Source organism: Sebastes fasciatus, chromosome 18 (assembly GCF_043250625.1).
Source record: "Sebastes fasciatus isolate fSebFas1 chromosome 18, fSebFas1.pri, whole genome shotgun sequence".
Lineage (NCBI taxonomy): Eukaryota > Metazoa > Chordata > Actinopteri > Perciformes > Sebastidae > Sebastes > Sebastes fasciatus.
Genome location: NC_133812.1, coordinates 23,394,890 through 23,402,801, shown reverse-complemented (window position 1 = coordinate 23,402,801; position 7,912 = coordinate 23,394,890).

The following is a 7,912-nucleotide window of genomic DNA, read 5'->3' as shown; positions in this document are numbered from 1 at the left end:
AACACAGCCGTGCAATAACAGGAATTAATGGACGACAGGGAGACCAGAACCGTCCGCATTATCCCTTATATATATATATATATATGTACTATATATATAATTTATATATATTAAAAAAAATCTCCCTCTCACCCTTGTGGGAGTTTGAGGGTTCTTTGCAGTATCGTAGCTGTTCCTAGGACTGCGCTCTTCTGGACGGAGGCTTCAGGTGTCGTTCCTGGAATATGCTGGGGCCACTCTCCCAGTTTGGGGGTCACAGCCCCCGAGTGCTTCTACTACCACGAGGACCACGTCGGCTTTGACCTTCCACATTTGTTCCAGCTGTTCTTTCAACCCTTGATACTTCTCAACCTTTTCATACTCCTTCTTCCTGATGTTGCTGTCAGCTGGTATCGCCACATCTATCACCACTGCCCTCTTCTGCTGTTTGTCAACCACCACTGTCCGGTTGATTAGCCAGCAGCTGCTTGTCAGTCTGGAATCTGAAGTCCCACAGGACCTTAACCCTGTTGTTCTCAACCACATTCGGTGGTATGTCCCATTGGGATTTGGGTACTTCTAATCCATACTGGGTACAGATGTTCCTATACACTATCCCAGCCACTTGGTTCTGCCTCTCCATGTACGCTGATCCAGCTTGCATTTTACACCCTGCTACTATGTGCTGGACCTTCTCAGCACAGCCTGCACCTTGGGTTTGATCTAGTATGGTAGACCCTGGCCTCTATGGCCCTTGTGCTTAGGGCCTGTTCTTGTACTGCCATGATTAGTGCTTCTGTGCTGGCTGCCAGTCAAGCGTTTTCCAGCTATTGGTAGGTCTTCTTGATATCAGCCACTTCCTCTATCTGACGGTGGTACATGCCATGTAAGGGCTTGTCCTTCCATGTTGCCTGCTCCTCTTCCTCTTCACTATCATCAGGTTTCTGCTGTCTGAGGTATTTACTTAGCAGCTCATCATTTGGGGCCATCTTCTTGATGTACTCCTGGATTTTCGATGTTTCATCCTGGACTGTCCCTCTTTCCGCTTAGTGTTTAGCCTTTTTTTTATTTTTTTTATTTGACCTTTATTTAACCAGGTAAAATCAATTGAGAACCAATTCTCATTTACAATGATGACCTGGCCAAGAGGCAGTAGCACAGTCCATACAAGTGACACAAACAGCACAGATACAATACAGTATGACAAACACATGAGAAAATGGCTAAAAACAGCATAGGTAAATTAATAAACACTATGTACAAAAAAGGCGGATTACTGGATGTTCTTTGTAAAAATGGAAGAGAGAGAGAGAAGTGAGGGCTGGTCAGCAAGTACAGCAGTCAACTATGACTTGTTGCAGCTTTTGTTTGAACATGTTGAGAGAGGTGAGAGCTGTTAGTTTGAGCGTGTTTTGTAGTGAGTTCCAGTCATTTGCAGCGGCAAAATGAAAGGAGTTATGACCAAACACAGTACGGACTTTTGGAATGATGAGCCTAATGAAGTCACTGGATCTTAAACGGCGATTGCTGTCGGAAATGTGCAGAAGATTGGAGAGGTAGCGAGGGGTCATTCCCAAAATGGATTTGTAGACCAAGAGCAGCCAGTGTTGTAGCCGCCTGGTGTGAAGGGAGGGCCAATCCACCAATCTGTAAAGATCACAGTGGTGGGTGGTGAAGGGTGCACATGTGGCAAAACGGATTGCTGAGTGGTGGAGTGTGTCCAGTTTTCTGAGGGTGGTCTTTGATGCCATTTTATAAATTATATCGCCGTAGTCAAATAGAGGAAGGATGGTCATTTTCACAAGGGTGAATTTGGCAGAGTGTGTGAAGGAGGCCTTGTTTCGATACAGGAAACCCAGTCTAGCTTTGACTTTAGCCAGAAGGTTATTGATGTGTGTGTTAAATGAGAGAGATGAGTCCAACCAGAAGCCAAGGTATTTGTAGGAGCTGACAAACTCCAGCTCCGAGCCATCAGCACTGTAGATCTTGGGAGGGCTGGGGATGATGAGGTTTTTCCGGTCAAACAGCATACATTTGGTCTTTTTGGAGTTGAGGAGCAGGTGGAGGTTGTGGAAAGACTGTTGGATGGAGGTGAGGCTTTGTTGAAGAGTGGACACAGCAGAGTGGAGTGAGGGACCAGCTGAATATATGATGGTGTCATCAGCATACAGATGAATCCAGGAATTTCCAGCAGCTTTGGCTACATCGTTAATATAAATGGAGAACAAAATAGGGCCTAAGATGGAGCCTTGAGGCACACCTTTAGAGATGGTAAGAGGTTCAGACATGATGTTTTCGGTCTTCACCCGCTGGACACGATCAGCCAGGTAGCTAGCAAACCAGTTGCAACATCTACTGGACAAGCCAATGCTGGTAAGTCTTTGCAGGAGAATGTTATGGTTGACCGAGTCAAAAGCCTTGGCTAGGTCTATAAAGGCAGCTACACAAGTCTGTTTGTTGTCCATGGCGGTGATGACGTCATCAAAGACCTTCAGTGTAGCGGTGGTACATCCGTGGCCTTTCCTAAACCCAGACTGCAGGTCAGACAAAATATGATTTAAGTCAATGAAGTGAATTAGTTGTTTATGTACCAGTTTCTCTATGACTTTGGCCAGACAGGGCAAAATGGAAATCGGCCTGTAGCAGTTCGGGTCAGAGCCAGAGCCTCCTTTAAAGAGGGGGAGAATCGTAGCTGATTTCCAGTCAAGGGGGAAAACAGACAGATGAAATGACAGGTTAAACAGGCTTGTAATAGGGGAAGCAATAATATGAGCGGCTGATTTTAAAAACACAGGGTCAAGCCCATCAGATCCAGCTGACTTGTTTGAATCTAACTTAATGAGTTCATCCAGGACTTCCGAAACCTTAACAGGTTGAAGGGAGAAGCTGTTAACGCTGGGTGATGAAGTAGGAGTGTTAGATGAATCTGTTTCAGGGGCAGCTGCACCAAAGAAATTAGATGATTTCACGAAATGTTGGTTGAAGTGTGTGGCCATGCGTTGTTTATCAGTAACAACAATGTCATCAAAAATCAAAGAAGTGGGTAGATGCGGAGAAGCAAGTTTGTTTTCCATGGATTTGACTGTTTTCCAAAATTTCTTGGCATCAGAGCCACTGGCTGAGAATTCTTCTTTGAAATGACTGATTTTAGCTTTCCTGATCGCCTGTGTTGTTTTGTTCCTGCATTGTCTGAAGGCCAGCCAGTCGGCAGCAGACTGAGAAGACCTCGCTCTCCGCCATGAGGTGTTTTTTAGGCGGATCAGAGCCGCCAAATCGTGACTGAACCAGGGGCTGTAGCGATTCTTCGTCCGGAATCGTTTCAATGGGGCGTGTTTCTCAATGATTAGGCTAAAGGTGTTTTTGAAATAAGACCAGGCATCTTCCACTGAGGGGATAAGATTGATTCTTTCCCAGTTTGCAGCTGCAACATCTTGCAGGAAGGCCTGATTGTCAAAGTTTTTCAGTGAGCGCTTGGTCACAATCACCGGTGGACGTTTGACAGAGAGGCCGGAGCGAACGCATGCAATGGCACAGTGGTCACTCAAGTCTTGACTGAAGACTCCAGATCGGTAGTTTGATGGAGTGTTAGTGAGAATAATATCGATCAGTGTGGCAGATGACGGTGATTTCAAATTATGTCTGGTTGGCTCAGATACAATTTGAAAGAGGTTTAAAGCATCAAATTGCTGTGTAACTAAATCAGGGGGGTTGATCATATTCCAGTTTAGGTCACCCAGAAGGACAAACTCAGAGGAAATGTGAGGGGCCAACAGTTCACCGAGAGCTCTTAATGTGCATGCTGGAGCAGAGGGAGGTCTATAGCAAACAGCAACAGACAGAGTGAAATTTGTTGACAGTTTAAGTTTTAACAGTAACAGTTCAAATTGCTTGGGGACTGATTTAGACAGCGTAACAGAACATTGCAAATGATCTTTTACAAATATAGCCACGCCGCCACCCTTGGTGGACCTATCCTGACGAAACACGTAACCCGGTATTCGAATTTCTAGATCCGAGACACCTTTCTTAAGCCATGATTCAGAGACAGCCAGAACATCAGGCTTTTAAATAGTCATGTTTTGGCAACAAACTACATATATTGACATGTAGAAAGCCCAATGATTTACGATCACAAAAATCATTAAACGACAGATTAGAGACAGTGGGACCATGAATAGCGGGCCCTGGGTTTGGGTGAACATTTCCAGAGATTAACAACATGAGAATGATTAACACACGTCTGAGGACAGTGCTAAAATGTTGCATATGTTTATCTTTCATTGACGGTTTGGTCAAAATGAAAGAGGAGGAGTCGTGGAACTGCTGCAATAACATGTAAGAGTACAAAGGAATACGATTTGTTACACACCAAGTAGAAAGTCCAAAAGTCTTTGTAAACCCGAAGGATGAAATGTCCCTGGTTGATAAACTGAAGTCCAATGTACCAACACCGTTAGAAATGATGGCAGTCTCCTGTGTGTACCTGCTAGAAAGGCAGGTTGTATGAGCTGATGTGATCCAGAAAATAGAAATGATTGTGAGCCAAAAAGGCCAGGAAGGTTTTAGTGGATGAAACATGTCCAAACCAATAACCAATAGGTCAGGCTGTAGCAGGTTGAAGAGGGCCAGGCTATAGCTAGCAGAGGAAGCCAGGCTGTAGCAGGTTGAAGAGGCCCAGGCTATAGCAGGTTGAAGAGGCCCAAGCTGTAGCAGGTTGAAGCAAGTTGAAGAGGCCCGGGCTACAGCTAGCAGAGGAAGCTAGGCTGTAGCCAGCAAAGGGGGTCAGGCTGTAGCCGGTTGAAGAGGCCCAGGCTGTAGCAGGTTGAAGAGGCCCAGGCTACAGCCAGCAGAGGAGGCTAGGCTGTAGCAGGTTGAAGAGGCCCAGGCTGTAGCAGGTTGAATTGGCCCAGGCTGTAGCAGGTTGAACAGGCCCAGGCTACAGCTAGCAGAGGAGGCTATGCTGTTGCAGGTTGAAGAGGCCCAGGCTGTAGCAGGTTGAAGAGGCCCAGGCTGTAGCAGGTTGAAGAGGCCCAGGCTGTAGCAGTTTGAAGAGGCCCAGGCTGTAGCAGGTTGAAGAGACCCAGGCTGTAGCAGGTTGAAGAGACCCAGGCTGTAGCAGGTTGAAGAGGCCCAGGCTGTAGCAGGTTGAAGAGACCCAGGCTGTAGCAGGTTGAATTGGCCCAGGCTGTGGCAGGTTGAAGAGGGCCAGGCTACAGCTAGCAGAGGAGTCCAGGCTGTAGCAGGTTGAATTGGCCCAGGCTGTGGCAGGTTGAAGAGGGCCAGGCTACAGCTAGCAGAGGAGTCCAGGCTGTAGCAGGTTGAATTGGCCCAGGCTGTAGCAGGTTGAAGAGGGCCAGGCTGTGGCAGGTTGAATTGGCCCAGGCTGTAGCAGGTTGAATTGGCCCAGGCTGTGGCAGGTTGAATTGGCCCAGGCTGTGGCAGGTTGAAGAGGGCCAGGCTACAGCTAGCAGAGGAGTCCAGGCTGTAGCAGGTTGAATTGGCCCAGGCTGTGGCAGGTTGAATTGGCCCAGGCTGTGGCAGGTTGAAGAGGGCCAGGCTACAGCTAGCAGAGGAGGCTAGGCTGTAGCAGGTTGGACAGGCCCAGGCTACATCTAGCAGAGGAGGCTAGACTGTAGCAGGTTGAACAGGCCCAGGCTACATCTAGCAGAGGAGGCTAGACTGTAGCAGGTTGAACAGGCCCAGGCTACATCTAGCAGAGGAGGCTAGACTGTAGCAGGTTGAACAGGCCCAGGCTACAGCTAGCAGAGGAGGCTAGGCTGTAATTTATGGATTTTGTAAGAAACCAATAAATAGGCACTATGCTCTCAGTCCAGTACAAGCTGAAGACACTTTACACGTTACAACAGCCAGATCAGCAGACAGAATAAAACATAAATAAAACATAAATTCCGAGCTCACATGCAGACACACAAACACAGGACTGGTCTGGACTGGTCATCTTGGATTAGCGTGCTCGACTTGGGGTGAAACCCTCCATGCATTGTAAGGAGCTTTCTTGTCTTGATATCTGTGTCTTCTATCTCCTCCTTTGGCCAGCTTATGATCCCAGCTGGGTATCTGATGACTGGCAGTGCGTACATGTTGATGGCTCAGACCTTGTTCTTACCATTCAGCTGACTTCTCAGGACTTGCCTTACTCTCTGGAGGTATTTGGCTGTGGTTGACTTCCTTGCAGCCTCCTCATGGTTTCCATTAGCCTGTGGGATCCCAAGGTACTTGTAGCTGTCCTGGATATCTCCTATTTTTCCCTCTGGTATTTCAACCCCTTCACTTTTGACCATCTTGCCTCCCACATTTGTCCAATCCGAATGACATCCCTATGTCGTTGCTGTAGATCCTGCTGGTGTGGATCAGTGAGTCGATTCTCGTGTACAGCTTGATGTCATCCATGTAGAGCAGGTGGCTGATTGTTACCCTGCTTCGGAATCGGTATCCGTAGCCATTCTTTGTGATGATCTGGCTTAGGGGGTTCAGGCCTATGCAGAACAGCAGTGGGGACAGAGCATCTCCTTGGTATATGTTAACTTGGGCAATCGGCTTTGAGTTGGCTTCTAGGGTCGTCTTCCACAGTCCCATTGAGTTCTTGATGAAGGCTCTTAGTGTTCTATTGATGTTGTACAGTTACAGGCATTACAGTATCCATGTGTGTGGCATTGAGTCGTAGGCTTTCTTGTAGTCAATCCAGGCGGTGCACAGGTTGTTCTGCCTGTTCTTGCAGTCTCGAGCGATTGCTCTGTCGACCAGTAGCTGGTGCTTGGCTCCTCTGGTGTTACTGCCAATTCCTTTCTGTGCCCCGCTCATGTACTGAGCCATGTGACTACTCATCTTAGCCGCTACGATGCCTGACAGGAGCTTCCATGTTGTGCAGAGACAGGTCATTGGCCAGTAGTTGGATGGGATGGTTCCCTTCTGGGGGTCCTTCATGATTAGGACTCCCCTGCCATGGGTTAACCACTCCGGGTGGGTCCCATCCCTTAGCAGCTGGTTCATCTGTGCTGCAAGGCGTTCATGGAGTGCCGTTAGCTTCTTCAGCCAGTATGTGTGGATCATGTCGGGGCCCGGTGCTGTCCAGCTCTTCATCTTTGACACTCTTTCTTGGATGTCTGTCATTGAGATGGTAACTGGTTCTTGTTCTGGGAGGTTGCTGTGGTCAGATCTCAGGTCCACTAGCCGTTGGGCACCGTCGTTGTGTGATGCTTCTCTTTCCTATATGCCTTTCCAGTATTTTTCCATCTCAGCTCTTGGTGGGTCTGACCGGCTGTTATTGCACTTTACACTACACTTTACATTACACTTTGGCTGGTTCAGTGGAGAACATCCTGTTTATTCTCCTGGCTTCTACCTCTTTGGTGTATTTCTTCAGCTGGGTGGCCAGAACTGTTAGCCTCTGTTTGGCAGTCTCTAGTGCCTCAGGTATGGAGAGCTTGTTGTATTTCCTGGTTACCCCTTTATTCACCTTATTGCCTTTCTGAAGCTCTGCTAGCTGGCTAACTTCTCTCCATGCTGCCTTTATCTTAGCCTCTAACCGCGTCTTCCACAGAGGGTACTGCTTCTTATGTACTATGTTCATCTTGTACCCGAGCATCTCTAGGATTACTGTTGCTGTACTGTGTATCAGCTTGTTGGTCTCAGTGATGGTCCCTGTAGGGATTGTACTCAGTGCAGCCTTCACATCTTCTAGCAGATCTTCTGAAGGTACTTGGCAACTCAGCCTCAGTATTCGTCGTTGGCTCCAGGATCCCAGGTTGGTTACGATCTTCCTTCTCAAGTCAGCTGCCCTTGTGCTGAGGCTATCTATTGGGGCTTGGTACCCAATCTCGGATTCTGGGGGTGAAGGTGACATCACCCCACTGACCTGTTGTCCTTGCTCCCCCTTGCCATAGCATTGTTGTAGTATTTCATCGATCTCTAG